The 26,476-nt window shown below is 39.3% G+C and overlaps 2 pseudogenes across 1 annotated transcript; one reads left to right on the forward strand and one right to left on the reverse strand.

Moving 5' to 3' along the window:
• Positions 1-1,211: 1,211 nt before the first annotated feature.
• On the reverse strand, positions 1,212-22,937 carry LOC138847464 (uncharacterized; annotated as a pseudogene).
• On the forward strand, positions 22,867-24,566 carry LOC149119803 (hsc70-interacting protein pseudogene; annotated as a pseudogene). Its single transcript, XR_016227362.1, has one exon. The product of XR_016227362.1 is annotated as a hsc70-interacting protein pseudogene (transcript).
• Positions 24,567-26,476: the final 1,910 nt, after the last annotated feature.

Below are 26,476 nucleotides of genomic sequence, written 5' to 3' on the forward strand. Positions count from 1 at the left end.
TATTCTTAAGTGTTAAAAATTAACTGAAATGTGATCCCTGTTAAACATAAGAGTGGGAATAAGAGAGGGAAGAGATGTATAATTTGGGACATGCTCAAGCTGACTTGCCCCAAATGGTAGAGTTAGAAACATACCAGGGGATTCCAATTCAATCCCATCAAGGTGGCATGTACCAATGCCATCTCACTAGTCCAAGTGATCAATTTCAGTTCACAATTGATCATAATGAAAGAACTAAGAGTCAAAGGGAGCACATAAACAAGTCTAGTACCTGCTAACACTAACCGATGGAATAAATAAAGGGGAGAGTGATCCAACATGGGAAGCGAGATACTCAGCAGACTCATAGAATGGCGGATGTCCTAAATAGCACTCTGGCCTCAGAATCAGCCCTAAAGCCATTCGGATCTGGCTGAAAAGCCCATGAGACTATTTCAGGCATGGAAAGCCAAGACACTCTGGCAAAAGATCTCTGCGAGTGAGATCCCAGTGGAAAGAACAGGTCTTCAAAGAAAGAGGTACCTTTCTCTGAAGGGAGGAGAGAACCTCCACTTTGACTATGACCTTGTCTAAACAAGATCAGTATCGGAGAACTCAGAGGGCTTCCATAGCCTTGGAAACTCATGACCGGAGCATAGGGAGACTACTGATGCCATAGACAGGAGTGTCAATTGGTAAAGTCAACAACAGGAGTCACTGTGCACTTACTCCTCATGTAGGATCTCTGTCCTTAATGTGCTGTGTATTGAGATTTAATGCTATAATGAGTACTCAAACAATATATTTCACTTTGTGTTTCTATGGGGGTGCAAACTGTTGAAATCTTTACTTAATGTATACTAAACTGATCCTCTGTAAAAAAAAAAAAAAGAAATTATCAACTCCCAACTTGACCCTCACTGAAATTAAACATGACAATAGGTCTGATCTGATTTCATCATCATTTAAAAAAATGATCTATTATTTTTCACTTTATGTTTCTGTGTGGGAGCAAACTGTTGAAATCGTTACTTAATGTATACTAAGCTGATCTTCTGTATATTAAGATAATCGAAAATGAATCTTGATGTGAATGGAAGGGGAGAGGGAGTGGGAAAGGGGAGGGTAGTGGGTGGGAGGGACGGTATGTGGGGGAAGCCATTGTAATCCATAAATCGTACTTTGGAAATTTATATTCATTAAATAAAAGTTAAAAAAAATTTTCAGCCTTCCTAAATCCATTCACTCCTCCGTCCTATATGACTTCTTTGATGTTGACTAAGGTGTGAGCCACGAATAAAGGCCTTCCCATATTTCTTACACTCATAGGGTTTCTCACTAGCATGAATTTTCTGGTGTCGACTAAGTTCTGAGCCACGACCAAAAGTCTTCCCACATTCCTTACATCCATAGGGTCTCACCACTGATTTCTCTCATGGTAAGTCAGTTCTGACCTTCCAATAAAAGCTCCCCCACATTCCTTACATTTATGGGGTCACTTACCAGTGTGAACCTTTTGATGTCGAACCAGTTCTGTGCTACAACTAAAACCCATTCCACATTCTTACATTTATAGGGTTTCTCACCAGTGTGAGCTGATGTTGAGCTAGTTCTGCACCAAGATGAAAGCCCATTACACATTCCTACATTTATAGGGTTTCTCACCAGTGTGAACACTTTGAAGTTGAGTAAGATGTGAATCAGAGATAAAAGCTCCCCCACATTCCTTACATTTATGGGATTTCTCACCAGTATGAACTCTTTGATGTAGACTTAGTTGTGAGGCACAGGTATATATTTTTCCACATTCTTTACATTCATAGCATCTTTCACTTGTATGAATTATCCGATGAAGTCTAAATTGTGTGTCATAAAAAAGTTTCCCACACTTGTTATATTTATGTGGTTTCTCATCAGCATGGATTCTCTGATGTTGAAAAAGGTGTGAGGGATGGATAAATGCTTTCCCACATTCCTTACACTCATAGTATTTCTCGTAAGTCTGGATTCTCTGATGAAGATTAAGCTGTGCAGTAGGTGGGGAGGCCTTTCCACACTCCTTACATTTATAGGGTTTCTAAGTTGAGAACTAGAAGGAAAGGTTTTCCCACATTCCTTGCTTGCATTTATGAGGTTTCTCACCAGTATTACTGCTCTGAAGTTGAGTACTTTTAGGCACATTTTTATTTTCATTACTTTTTTTGCTTTTGTGCAGTTTCTCATGCTGCATTAAGTCTGACCTACTATTAAAGATTGCCCCACATTCTCCACATTTATAATCTTTTTCCTTAGTATGAATTACTTCATCTTGAACAGGATGTAACTGGTACTTGAAAGCTTTCTTACATTTCTTACGTTCACAGTCTTTCTCTCCAGTATGAATTATCTGATATTCTCTATTGGTTGTGCAGTGAACAGAACTGGATGTCAACTAAGAGGTTAGTAAGGCTTGTCAGAAATGTCCCTGTTGTCTCTCCAAAGAGCATTTGATTTGATTTCTCTGTTATCTTTGACTCTGGTGCACTAAAGATTAGAGTGTACAAATCTTTTTGTCGTCTTGTGGCACAATGACTTCATTTCTTTTTTTTAACTTTTATTTAATGAATATAAATTTCCAAAGTACAGAATATTGATTACAATGGCTTCCCCCCATAACGTCCCTCCAACCCGCAACCCTCCCCTTAGCCACTCCCTCTCCCCTTCCATTCACATCAAGATTCATTTTCGATTCTCTTTATATACAGAAGATCAGTTTAGCATGCATTAAGTAAAGATTTCAACAGTTTGCTCCCACACAGAAACATAAAGTGAAAAATACTGTTTGAGTACTAGTTATAGCATTAGATCTCAATGTACAGCACACTAAGGACAGAGATCCTACATGAGGAGTAAGTGCACAGTGACTCCTGTTGTTGACTTAACAAATTGACACTCTTGTTTATGGCCTCAGTAATCACCCTAGGCTCTTGTCATGAGCTGCCAAGGCTATGGAAGCCCCCTGAGTTCACTGACTCTGACCATATTTAGACAAGGTAATAGTCAAAGTGGAAGTTCTCTCCTCCCTTCAGAGAAAGGTACCTCCTTCTTTGATGACCCATTCTTTCCACTGGGATCTCATTTAGGTTTTTTTTTCCCCAGAATGTCTTGGCTTTCCATGCCTGAAATACTCTCATGGGCATTTCAGCCGGATCCGCATGCCTTAAGGGCTGATTCTGAGGCCAGAGTGCTGTTAGGACATTTGCCATTCTATGGGTCTGCTGTGTATCTCACTTCCCATGTTGGATCATTCTCTCCCTTTTTGATTCTATCAGCTAGTATTTGCAGACACTATTCTTGTTTCTGTGATCCCTTTGGTTCTTAATCCTATCATTATGATCAATTGTGAACAGAAATTGATCACTGGGACTAGTGAGATGGAATTGGTACATGCCACCTCCATGGGATTGAATTCGAATCCCCTGCTATGTTTCTAACTCTACTGTTTGAGGTAAGTCAGCTTGAGCATGGCCCGAATTGCACATCTCTTCCCTCTCTTATTCCCACTCTTATATTTAACAGTGATCACTTTTCAGTTAAGTTTCAGCACTTAAGAATAATTGTGTATTGATTACAGTATTCAACCAAAAGTATTAAGTAGAACAAACAAAAAAATACTAAGAGGGATAACATATTAAGCTGTTCATCAAGAGTCAGGGTGAGGGCTGATCAAGTCACCATTTCTCATAGTGTTCATTTCACTTTAACAGGTTTCCTTTTTGGTGCTCAGTTAGGTGTCACCTATCAAGGAGAACAAATGGTATTTGTCCCTTTGGGATTGGCTTATTTCACTCAACATAATGTTTTCCAAATTCCTAACAGGGATCACTTTTCAGTAAAAATTTAAGACTTAATTTCTTAATTGTTCACTTTTGGAGATAAGTTTGAATCAGTTTCTCTTTTGGGTGTCCAATCTGGACACCCTTCTTTTGTATCTTTTTTTCTGAACCATCCAGGGCTCTTTTCCCCACCCCAGTAAGGAGATCAACTTGTTTTGATATCATAAAATTCTACACTAAAATCAGGTTGTTGTAATTCTCCCACATTGCATATCAGTACAGATCCTTTTTTTTTACAGGCAGAGTTAGATAATGAGAGAGAGAGAGAGAGAGAAAGCTCCTCCTTTCCATTGGTTCACCTCCCAAATGGCCAGCTGGTGCACTGCACTGATCTGAAGCCAAGAGCCAGGTGCTTCCTCCTGGTCTCCCATGCAGGTGCAGGGCTGAAGGACTTGGGCCATCCTCCACTGCCCTCCTGGGCCACAGAAGAGAGTTGGACTGGAAGAGGAGCAACTGGGACAGAACCAGTGCCTCAACTGGGACTAGAACCCAGAGTGCTGGTGCCGCAGGTGGAGGATTAGCCTAGTGAGCCATGGCACCAGTCCGGTACAAATCCCTCTGAGCACAGTACAAGCAGGTACAGGGAAACATTCTATTAAGTGGCAGAGGGTTAATAAAAGTTATCATTGGTTTAATGAAAGGATTTTCTACAAAGTTTGTAAAATAATAAGGCAAAAGTAAAAAAACTAAAACTTTACAGGTGATTATTCAAAAATGAAGTCATTAAAGTGATAAACATTATGTTGTTAATAATATTTACACTCAAGAAAGTTATTCTGAAGTTGCTATTTTTCTATTAATGCAATAGCATCACACAGGATTCCATATAGGTGTGTAGACTAGAACAATTCTTGTATTTTTAGACCTGACATTCTATAGAAAGTATGCAACTTACAGCTTCAAATTTTTGGCCAAAATTAAAATGAAACTAATGTACATAATTTATATTTAATGTAGTACACTTTCCAGTAAAGATTCCAAATAACACCATTCTTCATCCTTCATCCTTCACAAAAAACTGGATTTCATCATTTTACTTGCTTTACTTATAATATATCAAGAAATGAATGAAACAGATACACTGTAAAGTATTTACCCTCTCAGATTTTCCATGACAGAGTAACCTTCTGGAAAACCCTGGGGTCTACCTGTGGAAGAGATAGGATCTTGCCAAGATTCACCACAAATCATCACTTGAGTGACTGCTCCACTCCTAATTCATTTCCAATTTCCTACAAAAGCACACCTGGGAAGCAATGCCTTAAGTAGGTGGGGTCCTTTGAGCCATGTTAGAGACTTGGATTGAGTTATTTTTAAATAAAATTAATTATTTGAAAAACAGAGAGAGACAGAGAGAATGAGAAACATCTTTTCTACCCTTAAATCTTCCAAACAAAAGTCACCACAAATGTGGTCTGTGTTTATCAGTATGTTTACTGTGGACATGACATGTAATGGAAGATGAGATATGTATTCTCCTGACAAATACAGAGCCTCCATCATTCAGATAGGATGGGGCCCTACCTCTCCACCATACTCACTCAAAATATATTCTAGACAACAGGTAACTAGGGAAAGAACAAATGAAGATTCATTGCTCCCCACCTCATTGGCAGCAGCCAAGAAAGAGATCTTGGTGTTTCCATTTCACTGTGTCAGGACAGGGGAGAAGAAAGCAGACCTAGACTCAAATAGCACGAAGTCTCTGCTCTTACTGAATCTTAAACTTTGTGTGGTATTTCTTTGCTTCTTATATATCTTTAAGATTTTATTATAATAGCTTCTTGTTTAGATTTTAAGGAATCCTCATAAACTTTACTGAAAAAAGTATCCCCACTGCTACACACTGTCATGCCCAAATTCTATACATCATTAAATTTTAATGCTTATATACTTAATTAATAATTGTATTTGTAATTACCAGATCTAGTGACAAATTACCTAAAAATTAAACTGAATAAAAAGTCAGTCTCAGAACTGATTCGTGGTATTATTTATGGGTAGTGGAGGCTTTGCTGATGTTTATTACATGTTCTGTTAAAATGCAATTTTTAAAAATCCTGTAATAGGTCACTCCATGTTCATTAAACTGGTAAAATTCAGCACATGTTTTGAAAAGCACACATGGTGATAAATTTGGAAAAGGTGTTAGGTTTTAAAAGTGGATGTTCTTAGTGTGCTGTACATTGAGATTTAATGCTATAACTAGTACTCAAACAGTATTTTTCACTTTATGTTTCTGTGTGGGAGCAAACTGTTGAAATCTTTACTTAATATATGGTAAACTGATCTTCTGTATATAAAGAGAATTGAAAATGAATCTTGATGTGAATGGAAGGGGAGAGGGAGTGGGAAAGGGGAGGGTTGCGGGTGGGAGGGACATTATGGGGGGAAGCCATTGTAATCCATAAGCTGTACTTTGGAAATTTATATTTATTAAATAAAAGTTAAAAAAAAAAAAAAGGGCCGGCGCCACGGCTCACTAGGCTAATCCTCTGCCTAGCGGCGCCGGCACACCGGGTTCTAGTCCCGGTTGGGGCGCCGGATTCTGTCCCGGTTGCCCCTCTTCCAGGCCAGCTCTCTGCTGTGGCCAGGGAGTGCAGTGGAGGATGGCCCAGGTGCTTGGGCCCTGCACCCCATGGGAGACCAGGAAAAGCACCTGGCTCCTGGCCGCGGCGGCCATTGGAGGGTGAACCAATGGCAAAGGAAGACCTTTCTGTCTGTGTCTCTCTCTCACTGTCCACTCTGCCTGTCAAAAAATTAAATTAAATTAAAAAAAATTTAAAAAAAAAAAACAGAAAAAAAGTGGATGTCAAAGAACTGAAAAGCTAAAATGACTCACTGTATCTAATGCTGAGAAAATCAGAAGTATTTGTGAAAGTTTTGCTACACTGCACTAGATTTAGGATTTTTGAGAATGTATCTTTCCTATGTATAATATATCCCTGTGCTAGTTTTAAATACCAGAGATTTAAACTGTGAAAGGTTTTTCTTCATTTTTTAAAGATGTTTTTAATTTGAGAGCCAAAGTTACATAGAGAGGGAGAGAAGAGAGGTCTCTACCACTGGTTCACTCCTCAAATGGCCACAACAGCTGGAGCGGGGCTGATCCAAAGCCAGAGCCAGAAGCTTTTTCTGGGTCTGCCACATGGTTGCAGAGTCCAAAGCAACTGACCATCTTTCACTGCCATTACCAATGAGCTGAAACAGAGGTGAAGCAACAGGGACTCTAATTGGTGCCCATATGGGATGCTGGTGCTACAGGTGAAGACTTAACCTACTATGCCACAGCATCAGTCCAGTGAACAGTTTTACAAAGACATCCTTCATGTAGAATAGTCTGTAATATTGTAAAGTATGGTTTAGGTTTTATTTCCAACATATCTTTTAGCAACCATAAATATTTAATATCATATATATGTATGTTTATATACATAACTATTTTTGTAACTGCAAATTTTGTTGTCATTCTTTTTAATTCTATTTTTAATATCTGCTATTATGCCATCTTATGGATAATTATATTGATGTTACCTGTACACAACCATCAGGCATTTCCATTGTAGTATGTGTTTATGTATACAAGCATTTTTGTGTCTGTATGTGTGTATGCATGCACAACTTGTAATGACAATAGTTCTGAGAGTAATACTGTGAAAAATTCTAACACTAATTGCAAATTCTTTGTCTTCCCCGGAGATGGCTGTCTATGAGTAAGACCCTTTAAGTGTTATGGATTGAAATGTGTCTCCCTAAAACTCATAGCTTGAATTGCTAACCACCAATGTGACTCATCCTAGAGAAAGTACATTTAAGCAGGTCAAATGATATCATATGGGTGAGGTCCATTGGGAGAAAAACCCCTGATAACATCAAACCTGTTATAAATTTGATCTGGTATTTTCAACCTCCACAACCCTGAGAAGTAACTTTTAATCATCTAAGTCATATTATCTGTGGAATTTTGTTAGCAAATTAATACAGTCTCATTTCTTCCAGCATTTCCTGCAGTCAAGTAGAAGGTTGCCACAGTTATCAGAGAAATATAGAAATGAAAATTATAACTTCAGATGGCCAAACATCTAGAAACTCAAGAAAGATAACACATAAGCAAGTTACTATCCTTCTCAAGGACCCAGAAAAAAAAAGAATCAAATCCAAGGACAGTAGAAAAAGTGAATAATAAAGATCACAGCAGAGAGTGAGGGCACGCACCGATAGTCCGGGAAAATTTAGTTTAATATAAGGGGAGTTACTGTAGCCTCAGAAAAAAGAACCAGGAAAATATTGCAGAGGAAACTCTTCTGGATCAAGTGGCTGTGAATCGGAGGACCTACTGGGAGAACAAGGTCGCCCACCGCACGGAAGCCGAGCTGCGGGAGCTGCGGGTGCTGCGGGAGCTGCAGGGTCTGCGCGCCAGTGCAGGAAGGGGAGTGCATGTCACATAGACACCAGCGGGGAGAATTGGGACGTCCAGGGCTCCGAGTACACACATCAGCGCTGGAAGGGGAGGTGAGCTCAATAACCCGAGACATTGGCGGGGAAACAGCGGTCAGAATCTAGAGGGGGGCCAGAAAGAACAGCAGACTCACTACCGGAAAGAAGGAAAACAAAAAAGCTTGGGGGTTCTCTCTCCCCCAACCTTGCAAAGGTTGCAAGGCTGCAAGGATTGAAGAATTTGCAAGAGACAAAGAGCAGGCCCCCTCTCTGGATTTACATATCAATAGGGGAGAGCTAAGGAACTGAGTCACTACAATTCAGTAGCCTAGGCAACCCAGTGGGAGTCCAGAGCAGCCTACACAGACTCTTTGGGTAGAAGCCAGAGACTGGAAGCTAAATACCATCAATTCTGCACAGCCATGCCGTGCAGTATTACTTACCCCCTGAATAAATTAAATAAATTAAATAAATAAATAGATAAATAAATAGAGATTTACCACGCATAACCTGAGGGTGTCACCATTGCACACCCATAACCAGGAAGAACCAAGCAGAGCTCTCAGGCCACACCCATCTCAAGCCTCCAAGGCTCCTCCAACAACAGGCAGTCCACATAACACGGACATAGTATAAAATAAAAAATAAATAAATAAAAAAACGCACAGTGATGAAAGAAGAATTAACTATGCCAAGCAACAAACACAGAAATCGAGGGAACAAGATCAACGATGACACTATGATGCCTCTAAATAAACAAAACACCCCAAACCAAGATTATGAAGATGATGAGATAGAAGAAACGCAAGATACAGATTTCAAAAAATTTATGATAAGAACATTTAGAAGTTTTCAAAAGCAAATCCTTGAACTACAGAAATCCTTATTGGACAGGATTGAAAATCTGTCTCGTGAAAATGAAATTTTAAGGAAGAATCAAAATGAAACGCAGAAACTAGTAGAACAGGAAAGTGTAATAGTGAAGAGAAATCAAAATGAAATGAAGAGCTCAATAGATCAAATGACAAACACATTAGAAAGCCTTAAAAACAGAATGGGTGAAGCAGAAGAGAGAATATCAGACTTAGAAGATAGAGCACAGGAAAACATACAGTCAAACCAAAGTAAAGAAGAGGAAATTAGAAATCTAAAAAATATTGTTGGGAATCTACAGGATACTATTAAAAAAAAACCAACATTCGGGTTCTAGGACTTCCTGAAGGCATGGAGAGAGAGAAAGGATTAGAAGGCCTTTTTAGTGAGATACTAGCAGAGAACTTTCCAGGTTTGGAGAAGGACAGAGACATCCTAGTACAGGAAGCTCATAGAACCCCCAATAAACATGACCAAAAGAGATCCTCACCACGACACGTGGTAATTAAACTTACCACAGTGAAACATAAAGAAAAGATCCTAAAATGTGAAATTTCACCTAAAAGGTGAAATAAAGACCTTTCATAGCAAACAGAAATTGAAAGACTTTGTGACCACTCGTCCGGCACGAAAGACTTTGTGGCCACTCGTCCGGCACTGCAAAAGATACTTAAAGATGTGCTACACTCAGAAACACAGAAACATGGCCATCAATATGAAAGAAGGTAAAGGAAGAACACCCACCAGTAAAAGAGCATGGGAAGCTCAAAGCATATACTAGAAAATATCTCCGGGAAAATGGCAGGGCAAAGTCACTACGTATCCATAGTCACATTAAACATTAATGGTCTGAATTCTTCAGTTAAAAGACACCGTTTGGCTGATTGACTCAAAGAACACAACCCAATTATTGTTGCCTACAAGAAACACACCTCTCTAACAAAGAGGCATGCAGACTGAAAGTGAAAGGTTGAAAAAAGATATTCCATGCCATCAGAAACCAAAATAAAAGCAGGTGTAGCCATATTAATATCAGACAAAATAAACTTTAATAAGAAAACTGTTAAGAGAGACAAAGAGGGACACTATATAATGATTAAGGGTTCAATTCAACAGGAAGATGTAACTATTATAAATGTATATGCACCTAATTACAGGGCACTGGGCTATTTAAAAGATATGTTAAGGGACTTAAAGGGAGATTTAGATTCCAGTACAACAGTACTGGGGGACTTCAATAATCCACTCTCAGAAATAGACAGATCATCCGGACAGAAGATCAACAAGGAAACAGCAGATTTAATCAACACTATTGCCCAAATGGATCTAACAGATATCTACAGAACTTTCAATCCTACATCTAAAGACTTCACATTTTTCTCAGCAGTGCATGGGACCTTCTCTAGGATTGATCACATACTAGGCCATAAGGCAAGTCTCAGCAAATTTAAAAGAATTAGAATCATACCATGCAGCTTCTCAGACCACAGCAGAATGAGGCTGGAAATTAGCAAATCAGGAAACCCCAGAAAGTATGCAAACACATGGAAACTGAACAACATGCACCTGAATGAACACTGGGTCATTCAAGAAATCAAAAGAGAAATCAAAAACTTTCTGGAAGTAAATGAAGACAACAACACAACATATCAAAACTTATGGGATACAGCAAAAGCAGTATTGAGAGACAAATTTATAGCAATAGGTGCCTATATCAAGAAATTGGAAAGGTACCAAATAAATGAGCTTGCAGCGCATCTCAAGGGCCTAGAAAAACTGCAGCAAACCAAACCCAAATCAGAGAAGAAATTTACAGGATTGAATCAAAAAAAAAAAAACACTACAAAAAATCAGCCAAGCGAGAAGCTGGTTTTTTGAAAAAATAAACAAAATTGACACCCCATTGGCCCAACTAACTAAAAAAAGAAGAGGAAAGACCCAAATCAATAAAATCAGAGATGAAAAAGGAAACAACAGACACCACAGAAATAAAAAGAATCATCAGAAATTACTACAAGGACTTGTATGCCAGCAAACAGGAAAATCTATCAGAAATGGATAGATTCCTGAACACATGCAATCTACCAAAATTGAACCATGAAGAAATCGAAAACCTAAATAGACCCATAACTGAAACAGAAATTGAAACAGTAATAAAGGCCCTCCCAACAAAGAAAAGCCCAGGACCAGATGGATTCACTGCTGAATTCTACCAGACATTTAAAGAAGAACTAATTCTTCTCAAACTATTCAGAACACTCGAAAAAGAGGGAATCCTCCCAAATTCTTTCTATGAAGCCAGCATCACCTTAATCCCTAAGCCAGGGAAAGATGCAGCACTGAAAGAAAATTACAGACCAATATCCCTGATGAACATAGATGCAAAAATCCTCAATAAAATTCTCGCCAATAGAGTACAACAACACATCAGTGAAAACATCCACCCAGACCAAGTGGCATTCATCCCTGGTATGCAGGGATAGTTCAACATTCGCAAATCAATCAATGTGATTCACCACATTAACAGACTGCAAAAGAAAAACCATATGATTATCTCAATTGATGCAGAGAAAGCATTTAATAAGAGTCAACACCATTTCATGATGAAAACTCTAAGCAAATTGGGTATAGAAGGAACATTCCTCAATATAATCAAAGCAATTTATAAAAAACCCACAGCCAGCATCCTATTGAATGGGGAAAAGTTGGAAGCATTTCCACTGAGATCTGGCACCAGGCAGGGATGCCCACTCTCACCACTGCTATTTAACATAGTTCTGGAAGTTTTAGCCAGAGCCATCAGACAAGAAAAAGAAATTAAAGGAATACCAATTGAGAAGGAAGAACTCAAACTATCCCTCTTTGCAGACGATATGATTCTTTACTTAGAGGATCCAAAGAACTCTACTAAGAGACTATTGGAACATATAGAGGAGTTTGGCAAAATGGCAGGGTATAAAATCAATGCACAAAAATCAACAGCCTTTGTATACACAAGCAATGCCACGGCTGAGAAAGAACTGCTAAGATCAATCCCATTCACAATAGCTACAAAAACAATCAAATACCTTGGAATAAACTTAACCAAGGATGTTAAAGATCTCTACGATGAGAATTACAAAATCTTAAAGAAAGAAGTAGAAGAGGATACCAAAAAATGGAAAAATCTTCCATGCTCATGGATTGGAAGAATCAACATCATCAAAATGTCCATTCTCCCAAAAGCAATTTATAAATTCAATGCAATTCCAATCAGGATACCAAAGACATTCTTCTCAGATCTAGAAAAAATGATGCTGAAATTCATATGGAGGCACAAGAGACTTCGAATACCTAAAACAATCTTGTACAACAAAAACAAAGCTGGAGGCATCACAATACCAGATTTCAGGACAAACTACAGGGCAGTTGTAATCAAAACAGCATGGTACTGGTACAGAAACAGATGGATAGACCAGGAACAGAATTGAAACACCAGAAATCAACCCAAAAATCTACAGCCAACTCATATTTGATCAAGGATCTAAAACCAATTCCTGGAGCATGGACAGTCTATTCAATAAATGGTGCTGGGAAAACTGGATTTCCACATGCAGAAGCATGGAGAAAGACCCCTACCTTACACCTTACACAAAAATCCACTCAACGTGGATTAAAGACCTAAATCTATGACCTGACACCATCAAGTTATTAGAGAACATTGGAGAAACCCTTCAAGATATTGGCACAGCCAAAGAATTTCTGGAAAAGACCTGGGAGGCACAGGCAGTCAAAGCCAAAATCAACTATTGGGATTGCATCAAATTGAGAAGTTTCTGTACTGCAAAAGAAAGTCAGGAGAGTGAAGAGACAACCGACAGAATGGGAAAAAATATTTGAAAACTATGCAACAGATAAAGGGTTAATAACCAGAATCTACAAAGAAATCAAGAAACTCCACAAAAACAAAACAAACAACCCACTTAAGAGATGGGCCAAGGACCTCAATACACATTTTTCAAAAGAGGAAATCCAAATGGCCAACAGGCACATGAAAAAATGTTCAAGATCACTAGCAACCAGGGAAATGCAAATCAAAACCACAATGAGGTTTCACCTCACCCCGGTTAGAATGGCTCACATTCAGAAATCTACCAACAACAGATGCTGGCGAGCATGTGGGGAAAAAGGGACACTAACCCACTGTTGGTGGGAATGCAAACTGGTCAAGCCACTATGGAAGTCAGTCTGGAGATTCCTCAGAAACCTGAAGATAACCCTACCGTTCAACCCAGCCATCCCACTCCTTGGAATTTACCCAAAGGAATTTAAATTGGCAAACAAAAAAGCGGTCTGAGCCTAATGTTTATCGCAGCTCAATTCACAATAGCTAAGACCTGGAACCGACCTAAATGCCCATCAACGGTAGAATGAATAAAGAAATTATGGGATATATATTCTTTAGAATACTATACCGCAGTAAGAAACAACGAAATCCAGTCATTTGCAACAAAATGGAGGAATCTGGAATACAGCATGCTGAGTGAAGCAAGCCAGTCCCAAAGGGACAAATACCATATGTTCTCCCTGATCGGTGACAACTGACTGAACACCAAAAAGGAAACCTCCTGAAGTAAAATGGACACTATGAGAAACGGTGACTTGATCAGCATATCCCTGACTGTTAATGAACAACTTAATACATTATCCCTTAGTATTTTTTTGTCTGTCTACTAATATGACTGGTTTAATTCTGTAATTATCACACAGTTATTCTTAAGTGTTGAAAATTAACTGAAATGTGATCCCTGTTAAACATAAGAGTGGGGATAAGAGAGGGAAGAGATGTATAATTTGGGACATGCTCAAGCTGACCTGCCTCAAATTGTAGAGTTAGAAACATACCAGGGGATTCCAATTCAACCCCATCAAGGTGGCATGTACCAATGCCATCTCACTAGTCCAAGTGATCAATTTCAGTTCACAATTGATCATAGTGAAAGGACTAAGAGTCAAAGGGAGCACATAAACAAGTCTAGTACCTGCTAACACTAACTGATAGAATAAATAAAGGGGAGAGTGATCCAACATGGGAAGCGAGATACTCAGCAGACTCATAGAATGGCAGATGTCCTAAATAGCACTCTGGCCTCAGAATCAGCCCTAAAGGCATTCGGATCTGGCTGAAAAGCCCATGAGAGTATTTCAGGCATGGAAAGCCAAGACACTCTGGCAAAAAGATCTCTGTGAATGAGATCCCAGTGGAAAGAATAGGTCTTCAAAGAAGGAGGTACCTTTCTCTGAAGGGAGGAGAGAACCTCCACTTTGACTATGACCTTGTCTAAACATGATAATAGTCGGAGAACTCAGAGGGGTCCATAGACTTGGAAACTCATGACTGGTGCATAGGGAGACTACTGATGCCATAGACAGGAGTGTCAATTGGTAAAGTCAACAACAGGAGTCACTGTGCACTTACTCCTCATGTAGGATCTCTGTCCTTAATGTGCTGTGTATTGAGATTTAATGCTATAACGAGTATTCAAACAGTATATTTCACTTTGAGTTTCTATGGGGGTGCAAACTGTTGAAATCTTTACTTAATGCATACTAAACTGATCTTCTGTAAAAAAAAAAAAAAAGAAATTATCAACTCCCAACTTGACTCTCACTGGGATTAAAAATGACAATAGGTCTGATCTGATTTCATCATCATTTAAAAAAATCATCAATTATTTTTCACTTTATGTTTCTGTGTGGGAGCAAAGTGTTGAAATCCTTACTTAATTTATACTAAACTGATCTTCTGTATATTAAGATAATTGAAAATGAATCTTGATGTGAATGGAAGGGGAAAGGGAGTGGGAAAGGGGAGGGTAGTGGGTGGGAGGGACGTTATGGGGGGAAGCCATTGTAATCCATAAGTCGTACTTTGGAAATTTATATTCATTAAATAAAAGTTAAAAAATAAGATCACAGCAGAATAAATAAGGAAGAATCTTAAACAATATTCAAATTAATAAAATGAAGAGCAGATTCTTTGTGAAAAATAATTTTCTAGCTAGACTAAGATAAAGAGGAAATGATTCAAATGAATGCAATCAAAGAAGATAAGAAATAATATATATGTTCAAATAAGAAAGTAAAAACTCAAATTAATATTTCTGTTTGCAGATAACATGGTTCTATATGTAAATAAACCCAAGAACATCATCATGAGAAATATGGAACTGACAAATGAACTTAGTAAAATTGAAACTACAAAATGAAATAAGTAGCACTTTTGTATATAATGAACTCAGTGGGAAACAAAGTATAACAAAGATATTTACAATTGTCATAAGAAAATCAGATACCATGCAATAAGTTTAACCCAGGATATGAAAGCCCTCTACAATAAAAACACATAAAAATGATGAAAGAAATTAAATATACAAAAATTGGGAAGATGTCTCATGGTCTTAGATTGAAATAATTTATATAATTGAAATTTATATACAGTCCAAAGTAATGTGCACATTTAATGCCATTTGCATCAAAACACCAATGGAATTCTTTACAGAGAGAATAGCACTGTGGAAAAACTGGCTAAGTTGCCACCTACAATGCCTGTAACCCATTTCAGGACATCGTACAAGTCTTGATAGCTCTACTTTTGATCCAGTTCCCTGCTAGTTTTTTTTGGGAAAGCAGAAGATGCACGTTCCTGCATCATTGCCACCAATGTGAGAGATCTAGATGGTGTTCCAGACTCTGGATTTGACCTGGCTCAGTCCAACTGTTTTTGCCACTGGAGAAGTGAACCAATAGTTGACAAAGCTCTTTCACTCTCTGACTCACTTTGTTACTTTGCCTTTCAAATAAATAAATCTTCTTCAAGAGAAAACAAATTCTTCACAGGACTAGAAAAAAAAACTAAAAGTTATTTGACATCAGAAAACTCCCAAATAGTCAAAGCCATCATGAGAAATATAACAAATTTAAAGGCAACACAATACCTGATTTCAAAACATATTACAAAAACAGTGTAAGCACTGACATAAAAACAGACACATAGTTCAACGGAACAGAAGACAGCCCAGAAATAATCCCACATTTCCACAAGCAATTCATCTTTCACAAAGAAACCAAAACACATAGGAAAATTACCTCTTTATCAAATGGTCCAGAGGAAATTGATTATCCATATGTAGAAGACTGAAAACAAACCCCAACACTTCTTACACTATGTAAAAGTCAACTCACAGTGAATCAAAAATCATAAAGACCAAAAACTAAGTAAACACAGGCAAACTATAAAACATTGGAATAGGCAACAGTTTTTGGATAAGATTCCAAAATCACAAATGACAAATATAAAAACAAATTTGATGTTATTAAGCTAAGACACTTCATTAAAGCGAAGTATTCATCAGAGTTAAGATACAATGAACAGAATGGCAAAAAACATTTAAAAACTAAGAATATAACAAAGGATTGATATCGAGAATATATATAGACTGGAGAAACTCCAGAAAAAAAATACTACAGTTAAGAAATGGGCAAAAGTTAGAATAGACATTTCTCAGAAGAAGAAACATAAATGATCAAAACATATGTGTATATGCTGAATGTCACAAGCCATTAGGAAAATGTGAATCCAACCACAATATGAGGTACCAAAACCTGTGAGAGAACACAATGGTCAGGTTTTTAATGTTGCAACAAGTGGGTTTAGAAGACCCTGTTCACCTCCAGAGAGAAGAGTCGACATGGAGTTAAAGAAAATCTCACTCTTTCTAATAGGTTTGTTAGAATCGTGACCAGTGCCTGTTAGCTTGTCACAAACTTGTAGGTATCACTACTTTCCTTCTGCTAAACTGCTATTTAGTCACTTCTCTGTGGCTTGCAAAAATAGTATACCGGGCCGGCGCCGCGGCTCACTAGGCTAATCCTCCGCCTAGCGGTGCCGGCACACCGGGTTCTAGTCCCGGTCGGGGCGCCGGATTCTGTCCCGGTTGCCCCTCTTCCAGGCCAGCTCTCTGCTGTGGCCAGGGAGTGCAGTGGAGGATGGCCCAGGTGCTTGGGCCCTGCACCCCATGGGAGACCAGGAAAAGCACCTGGCTCCTGGCTCCTGCCATCGGATCAGCGCGGTGCACCGGCCGCAGCGCGCTGGCCGCAGCGGCCATTGAAAGGTGAACCAACGGCAAAGGAAGACCTTTCTCTCTGTCTCTCTCTCTCACTGTCCACTCTGCCTGTCAAAAAAAAAATAAATAAATAAAAATAAAAAAAAATAGTATACCTGATATATACTGAGGATTTTTTTGTTTTGTTTAGTTTTATTCCTTCTGTCTTTTATTATATTCCTCCAAGGAATCATGACCTCAGAAGCTTCATTCATTTATGCAGTCTGGTTTTCATGAGCCAGGGCAAAGTCATAGGCCAAAAATTGAGCAAAGTTCACAGTGGTTAAAGCAGAGTAGAGGTCAGGAGCCACTGACAAAGGTGAAGATAGAGAAGTAGGCAGACATGGGATGTGGAGGAGTCAAATGGCTTAGGTGAAGGTGTGAAGATGAAGTCAGGTGACAGCTATTGTGTTTTTTACTCTGCTTGGGGAATCGATTGAAGCTGAGAGCAAGAGTGGGAGCCACATTCGATAACTATTGCAATTTCATATGTGTAGGAGAAAGCAGATATAAGGAAGGTGGGACCAGGGAGTTGGAAGGTAAAATGAAGATATATGAAGACAGATAAGGAATAGGATCATCTGGTGATAGATAAGTGAATGAAAAATGTAAAGAACTGATTACTCCCAAATATTTGCATTTTGTAGGAGGGTGAATGTTAGTGACATACTCTGAGATAAAGCTTATCAAAGGGAATCAAGTTTTACTTTTAATTTTGTTCATATTGATTTTGAGGAACCTGTAAAGATCAGAGTTGCATATATGAGTTCTACGCTCAGGAGAAATGCAACTTTATTTAATAAGTGTGAAGTCATGAGTAGATGACTTTACCCAGGCACTACACATATTTGTAAAGTGTGAAGACAACCACTGCAATGGTAAATATCTGAGTAATATCAATATTTCAGAAGAGGCTGAAAGTGAACTGAAAAGGAGTAATCAGAAGTTCAGAGGAAAGCCAAGGAGATGAGAATTGATGTGTGCTGAGGGAGGCAGTGCTTGAGGAGGGAGCTAGGAAATGTGTCAGAGGCTTCTTTCTAATGTGCTTCTTTGCTCTCACTAGTTCTCTATCCCATTACTATGGTTCACTTCCATAATACAATTTGTTCTTAATGAAATTGTATTTCATATCTTCTTATTTGCATGTTGTCATATTAACTATGAAGAAAAAGGGCCTATATTCTGTGCCTAGAAGAGGGTTTGGCACACAGTTGAACTTTAATGAAGTGCTATGTGAATGGCATGTACTGTTAAATGAGGAATTCAAAGCATAAATTGCAACACACTGATCACTAATGACTTTGGGAAGAGCAATATGAGAGGAATAGTGGGAATAAAAAAAACTTCAATATACTGAATAATAAAATTAAATTAAGTGGATGCCAACATTAATGACTTTATTGAGGAATATAACTGATAGGAAGAGGGGTTGGCACTGTGGCACAGTGACTTAAGCTGCCACCTGTGATGCCAGCATCCCATATGAGTGCCAGTTTGAGTCTGGGTTACTCCACTTCCAATTCAGCAACCTGATAATGCACCTCAAAATGCAGCATAAGATGGACCAAGGACTTGGGACACTGCTTGTAATGTGAGAAACCTACATGAAGCTCCTGACTTCAGGCTGGCCCAGCCCCAGCTATTGCAACTCTTTGGGCAGCAAGCCAACTGATGAAAGATCTCTTTGCCTATCCCTCTCTCTATAATTCTGTCTTTCAAATAAACAAAGATTTACAAATATTTAATAAACAAACAGAGAAAGAAAAAAACACAAAAGGCACAATATTAATCATCTTACACCAAAAAATAAAAAAATAAATAAATTCTAGAGAAGTTGTAGGAAAAGAAAACATTCATACACTACAGGTGAAAATGTAAATTAGTGCATATGTTATGGAAAATAGTATGTACATGACATAGTTATCTTACTCCTGGTGATATAGTAAAAGGAAATGAAATCAGAATATCAAAGAGCAAATTTCCTATAGTTACTACCACACAGTTCAACAGCAGCCATGATTTGGAACCAATCTAGCTGTCAATGAAACAGTGGACAAGGAAACATCATTTAGATAAAAAATTAAAATATTGTTATGTCCTGCAAAATTATTAAATCAACTGAAATAAGCCAGGAACAGAGACATAAATGTCACATATTCCTTGTCATATATGGAAGTGAACAAAAATAATGGATCTGAACATAGAATTGTGATTATTAGAGGCTGAGAAGGAAGGAGGCTAGGAATAAAGGAGTATTGGATAACAGTTACAAAAAGACAGGGAGACAGAAGTAACTTCTGCTGCTCCATAATAGAGTTTGATAACTACAGTGGACCATGTCAGGTACTATGTAAAGAACTGGAGGAGAGGAACTGGTAGGCTCAAATCACGAAGAGAAAATGGAAACATTAGTTGTCTAGTTTAATCAGCTTCTATTGCGTACATGTGTTCAAACATTGTACTATACCCAAAATAATGCATGACTGGTATACATTAATCAAAAATTATTTTAAAATAATTTTAAAAATCAGAAGCACATATATATGCTAATAATGAACTATTTGAAAATGAAATTAGAAAAACACTTCCATGTGTAACAGCATAAAAACCAGCTAGAAAACAATATCCTTGGGGCTGGCACTGTGGCACAGTGGGTTAAAGCCCTGGCCTGAAGTGCCGGCATCTCATATGGGTGCTAGTTCAAGACCTGGCTGCTCCACTTCCTGTCCAGCTCTCTGCTATTGCCCAGGAAAGCAGTAGAAGATGGCCCGAGTTCTTGGGCCCCTGTAACCATGTGGGAGACTGGGAAGAGGCTCCTGGCTCCTGGCTTCAGATCGGCACAGTTCCAGCCATTGTGGCCATCTCGGGAGTGAACCATCAGGTGGAAGACCTCTCTCTCTCTCTGCTTCTCCTCTTTCTGTGTAACTCTGACTTTCAAATAAGTAAATAAATCTTTAAAAAAAAAAGAAAAAGAAAACAAAATCCTCCAGCACTGTCAGTGATTAATGAAATACACAGCCCAACAACGAATAAATCAAGATGGTCTTTCCACTTGAACTTTCTGATCAACCCGTACCTGATTTACAACCAGATTTAACTGGTATTCTGAAAATGCCACTGGTGGGAAATTGAATTGATCTCAGATGGAAGGATCCTTATACCTGTCTATTCACTGTTACTGCTATCAATTTTGGCTTACCTCAATGGACCCAAATTCACCACCCAGGTGTCCCAACAAATCACTCAACAGTGACTTGAGACACCTAGGTGTCTCAACAGGTCACCTTGGAAATTTCATATTTCTTATAGTCTTTATCATTAGGAAATGTTGAAAGACCAATAGAGCCTTAAAAGAAACCCTCTCCAAACTCTGTATTAAACTTCATTTAGATTGGACAAAACTTTTATCCTTCGCCCTCCTAAAGCTTAGAACTCTGCCAAACAAACAAACAAACAAAAAAAAACCCTACAGCTCAGTCCCCTTGAAGTTATGTTTGGCAGACCCATTGCTGTCCCAGGACTTGAGCTTCCTCTCTCCCCCCTTCCCTCAAATTTGCCCTTTCCCCTCCTTTTAGCTTTCAGATATTGCCTATGGCAATATACTGACAGTGCCCTCCTGCCAGCTTTGGCTATAGGAGATATGGTCTACTTCTCAGACCCATCCCACTCCACACTAACTTCAAAGTTGATGGGACCTCACAAGGTTCTCTTCCTTATTCCCCCCACAGCTAAACTAGATAATGGCCCCATTTGGGTCCACCTGTCCAGACTTAAAAAGCCCCTCCCACAATGCCTACTCCAGTGCTAACCCACTCATGACATATGGCCACCCCAACGGTCTCACCTCACTCAGACTAACGAAATTAACCACCCTACTTGAGCAGGACCTGCCTCACAGCCACCTTCCACCCTAATGGCCTTTACTCAAACCCAACTCTACATCTTTCTCACGGTCCTTCAGGAAGATCTCTGGATAACTTCACCTCAGCTTTCTTTACTCAACAACCAGACATCTGGTCAACCCTGTCTTGCTCTAGGGAACTTGCATTGACTTCGCTCTGGAGAAAAATCAATGAAATTACAAAAGCCAGAATAAAGGACATGTTGCCCTTTCCCTACTTTCTCTCCCCCCATACATGGTGGGAGATCTGCTCATGGTCTCTCTAGTCATTGGCAAAATGGCTCACAAAACTAGGTAAGTGAAAGGTCTTGAAGGCTTCTGGAGAGCTCCTGGTGCCAAGTTTCTTCAACAACCAGAACAAATAAAAGCCCAGACCTGTGTCCATCCTACGGTGCCATCTCTGGAGACTGTCATCACCTCTTTGCTTCAATAAAGCAAATCGTCTCTGTTAACGTTGGCCTCTTTCTCCTTTTCCCATCTCTCCTTTCTGGCAGTAAGAAAGGACAGATCCTGAGCTATTCCAAATCTAACAAATACTGCTATCAAATTATACACAGCTTCATCAACTTTGTATCTGTGTCTCACTTAAAATATAGGTCATTTTGCCTAAGAGTAAAAAAGCCTGTATCCCTTATTGGAGTATCTGAGCTTCATTCCTGGATATAAATATTGTTTCTGACTCCAGCTTCCTGTTAATTCAGATTCTGGCAAACAGTGATGATGGCCCAAGTGATTGGGTTCATGAAATTCACATGGAAAACTGGTATGGAGTTTTCACCAACCAGCTTTTGCCATGGTTCTTACCATGGCATCTGTGGGCATTTGGGTAGTAAATCAGTGGACAGGAATACTTTGTCTCTTAGACAAATTAACAAGAAAGGAATTTATCAAAGAAAAAGAAACATATTTAGATGGCAGGTCACAAAACGGAATGTGATAAGAGTTAAATGAAAGTAAAATAAAATATTTACTGTGTTTTCTCCTAATCTAGTGCATAAATGTTTATTCAAAATGATAAAATAAAATGACCTGGAGAGCAAAGATGGGAGTGAGGCACACTGTGGCTTGATGGCCTCTGGGCTGGAGGTGCATGGCCTCCAGGAGGCGAAGTATAGCAGTTGGGCCCTGTAAGGGGAGGGAAGAAAGGTGACAATAAGGGGCGAGCAGGCAGTTCCTTATCACAGGAAGAACATTTTCTTCGACATTTAGGTGCTTTTTATTCATATAAAAAACAAGGTGCTGAACTCAGGATTTGGCAAATGCTTCTGTGTTGACTCCTAGAGTGGGTAGTCCTGCTTCCTTTGTCCAGTCACTTTCCCCATTCTTGAAGTATGGATATTTCTTTGTACATTACCTTCATGATTTGGGATAGAAAAGACTGCTTTTCTTTTGTTTCACCTCTTCGATTCAACAGAGAATCCCTTGGCATTCAGCTGGCCTGCTGACTTCCCCAGAAATAAAGAAGCAACTGATAGGAATCTTCTGTTGCAGTTTGCCTAATTATAAAGAAATTACTTTACACACTGAAGGTTGATGTTTAATTTCAAACAGGTGCTTAAGTGGTAGTACTTGTCAATTCTCCACCTTTTGTTCCAAACAAAAAGACTACATACAAGTATGGGTGACTGAAGGGCTTTTAAAATTGTCTTGCAGCCCCTACTAATGCGGTCACGTTGAGCCAGCGCCCGGGCCTGGAATCGGGGCCACCAGCCGCCGCCTGCCGACCATGGATCCCCGCAAAGTGAACGAGCTCCGGGCCTTCGTGAAGTTATGTAAGCAGGACCCGAGCGTCCTGCACACGGAAGAGATGCGCTTCCTGAGAGAGTGGGTGGAGAGCATGGGGGGTAAAGTACCACCTGCTACCCATAAAGCTAAATCAGAAGAAAATATCAAGGAAGAAAAAACAGATAGTAAGAAGGCGGAGGAGACCATACAGACAGACAAGCCGTCAAGTGAGGAAAGTGATCTAGAAATTGACAATGAAGGTGTAATTGAACCAGACACTGATGTGCCTCAGGAAATGGGAGATGAAAACGTAGAGATAACTGAGGAGATGATGGACCAGGCAAATGAGAAGAAAGGGGCTGCCATTGAAGCCCTAAATGATGGTGAACTGCAGAAAGCCATAGACCTGTTCACAGATGCCATCAAGCTAAATCCTTGCTTGGCCATTCTGTACGCCAAGAGAGCAAGTGTCTTCGTCAAATTACAGAAGCCAAATGCCGCCATCCGAGACTGTGACAGAGCCATTGACATAAATCCTGATTCAGCTAAGCCTTACAAGTGGCGAGGGAAAGCACACAGACTTCTGGGCCACTGGGAAGAAGTCGCCCATGATCTGGCCCTTGCCTGCAAACTGGATTATGGTGAAGATGCCAGTGCAGTGCTGAAGGAAGTTCAACCCAGGGCCCAGAAAATTGCAGAACATCGGAGAAAGTATGAGCGAAAACGTGAAGAACGAGAGATCAAAGAAAGAATGGAAAGACTCAAGAAGGCTTGAGAAGAGCATGAGCGCGCCCAGAGGGAGGAAGAAGCCAGACGACAATCGAGCTCAGTATGGCTCTTTTCCAGGTGGCTTTCCTGGGGGGATGCCTGGAAATTTTCCTGGAGGAATGCCTGGAATGGGAAGGCCCATGCCTGGAATGGCAGGAATGCCTGGCCTCAATGAAATCCTTAGTGAGCCAGAGGTTCTTGCAGCCATGCAGGATCCAGAAGTTATGGTGGCTTTCCAGGATGTGGCCCAGAACCCTGCAAATATGTCGAAATACCAGAGTAACCCCAAGGTTATGAATCTTATCAGTAGATTGTCAGCCAAATTTGGAGGTCAAACATAATGCCCTTCTGACAAAGCCCTTGCTGAAGGAAAAGCAGCCCAGATCACCTAATGGATGTCGCAATAATACAAACCAGTGTACCTCTGATCTTCTCATCAGAGAGCTGGGGTGCTTTGAAGATAATCCCTACCCATCTGCACCAAATGCAGCTGAAGCATTTGACAGTGGTTTGTCATTAGGGTATTCATTCAGATAATGTTTTACTACTAGGAATTACAAACTTTAAACTTTTTAAACCTTAAAAATGTTTAAAACAAATTAAAAAGGGTGTTAATTCCTCCATTTTTCTTTGCTAATCATTTCGAGTTTTTTTCCTTTGAATAATTGGGCGAGGAAGATACATAAGTACAGAAGATTTATTGCTCTAGTGTGAGTGAAATAAAGGTTAGTAGTTGGCAGCATATATAACTCATTTAAATAGATGAAGGTTTAGTTGGATATATGGTTACTGAGGCATTTTGATTTGTCCTTAAATGCTTTATTTTTCAAAAATAAAGTGATTTATTTCAATAAAAAAATAAAATTGTCTTGCAGATTCAGCCACTACATGTTAAGCCCATTTGAGACTGTGATGGTATATCCCAAATCTGCATTCTAATTTGAAATGAAAAGAGATGTTAAAAAGTGACACATATTTATATATTTGAATCCTGGCTCATCCTGTGACATAGATTTTGCTGTTAAAGAAACAAAGAGAGGATTACAAGGTTCATTTTATGTGTGAATAAACCACCACAATTTCTTTTCAATTACACATTTTTACATGTGTAAATCCATGCTTTTGGATAAAAAGGGGGATATTTCTCCTGTAAAAGAAAGTTGGCTGGCGCCACAGCTCACTAGGCTAATCCTCCACTGTGGCACTGGTACTCCAGGTTCTAGACACAGCTGGGGCACCAGGTATTAGTCCTGGTTGCTCCTCTTCAAGTCCGACTCTCTCTGTGGCCCAGGAAGGCAGTGGAGGATGATCCACCCACATGGAAGACTAAGAGGAAGCACCTGGCTCCTGGCTTCAGATCAGCACAGCACGCCAGCTATAGTGGCCATTGAGGGGTGAACCAATGGAAGGAAGACCTTTTTCTCTGTCTCTCTCTCTCACAGTCTAACTCTGCCTCTCAAAAAAAAAAAAAAAGAAAGAAAGAAAGAAAAGAAAGTTGTTGACTTCTTTTCTCAAAAGTGTTGACATTTGGTTTTTTAAAATGTGTTTTCATTTTCCTAAGGAAGGACCAGGTTGTGCAGTGGCTAACCCTGTAAATGAATGCTTGGATTTAGTTTAAAAGATGCTGGAAGAATGCAAAAGTTTTGTGTCCAGCGAATCCTATTCACCTCCCTAGATGGGAGGCTGCTGCTGCTGTCTCATAAATTACTTCATCATCTTTTGTGGACTCTTACATAGCACATGAGACTGTTTTCTTTGTTGCTACAGCTAGAAGAAAAATGGCATAAGCATTTTTCTAGTTCAGAAGATGTGATAGACCTTATAATATAGCCTACCTACAACTTTGGACATAGAGGAATGAAAAATGAAAAAAAAAGTATCCATATAATTTTTTTCTGCCAAGAAAAAGAAACCATCTGACATTATGGCATTTTTATTATGTCTTGTAGTTTTTATAAAAGCAAAAAAATGAACTGGATAGTTATAGCTTCCAATAGCTAAAAGAAATTATAGAAGGACCAACATAATGGTGCCATGAGTAAAGCCATAATAAGCAATGGCAGCATCCCATATGGGTGCAGATTTGTGCCCCAGCTTCTCCACTTCCAATCCATCTCTCTGACTGACAATGGACTGAGAAAAGAAAAGAAAAAGGCTCAATTTTTTTGGGCCCCTGTCACTCACATGGGAGACCCAGATGAAGCTCCTGACTCCTGACTTCAATGTATCCCAGCCTGAACTGTTGTAGCCATCTGGAGATAGAACAACATATGGAAGATATCTCTCTATCTCTCTCCACTCTTACTACCTTCTCATATTAACATGATATACTTATCCCAACTAATGTGGTACTATTTACATACTATTTTCTTTTTTAAAGGTTTATTTAAATTTGGTAGGTGGATTTACTTAGAGGAAGGGATGGAGAGCCCTTGCATCCATTAGCACACTCCACAAATCAATGAGTGTGGCTGTCACAAGCCAAAGCCAACAGCCCAAAACTCTATCTGGATTCCCACATGAGTGGCAGGGACCCAAACATTAGGTCACATTCTGCTACTTTCTGAGGTGCAATAGCAGTGACCTGGATTGGAAGTGGAGCAGCTGGGATTTCAACCAACACCCATGTGGGATTTCTTACATTGTAAGCAGTAGCTTAACCCACTGTGTCACAACACTGGCCTTGACACTGATACATCATTAACTAAAGACTAAATTTTATTTGCATTTCCTCAGTTATTACATAATATCCTTTTTTATGTTCTACTAACTCT

This window comes from Oryctolagus cuniculus, chromosome 21 (genome assembly GCF_051225735.1).
Source record: "Oryctolagus cuniculus isolate XC-2025 breed Fujian yellow rabbit chromosome 21, ASM5122573v1, whole genome shotgun sequence".
NCBI classification, from domain to species: Eukaryota; Metazoa; Chordata; class Mammalia; order Lagomorpha; family Leporidae; genus Oryctolagus; species Oryctolagus cuniculus.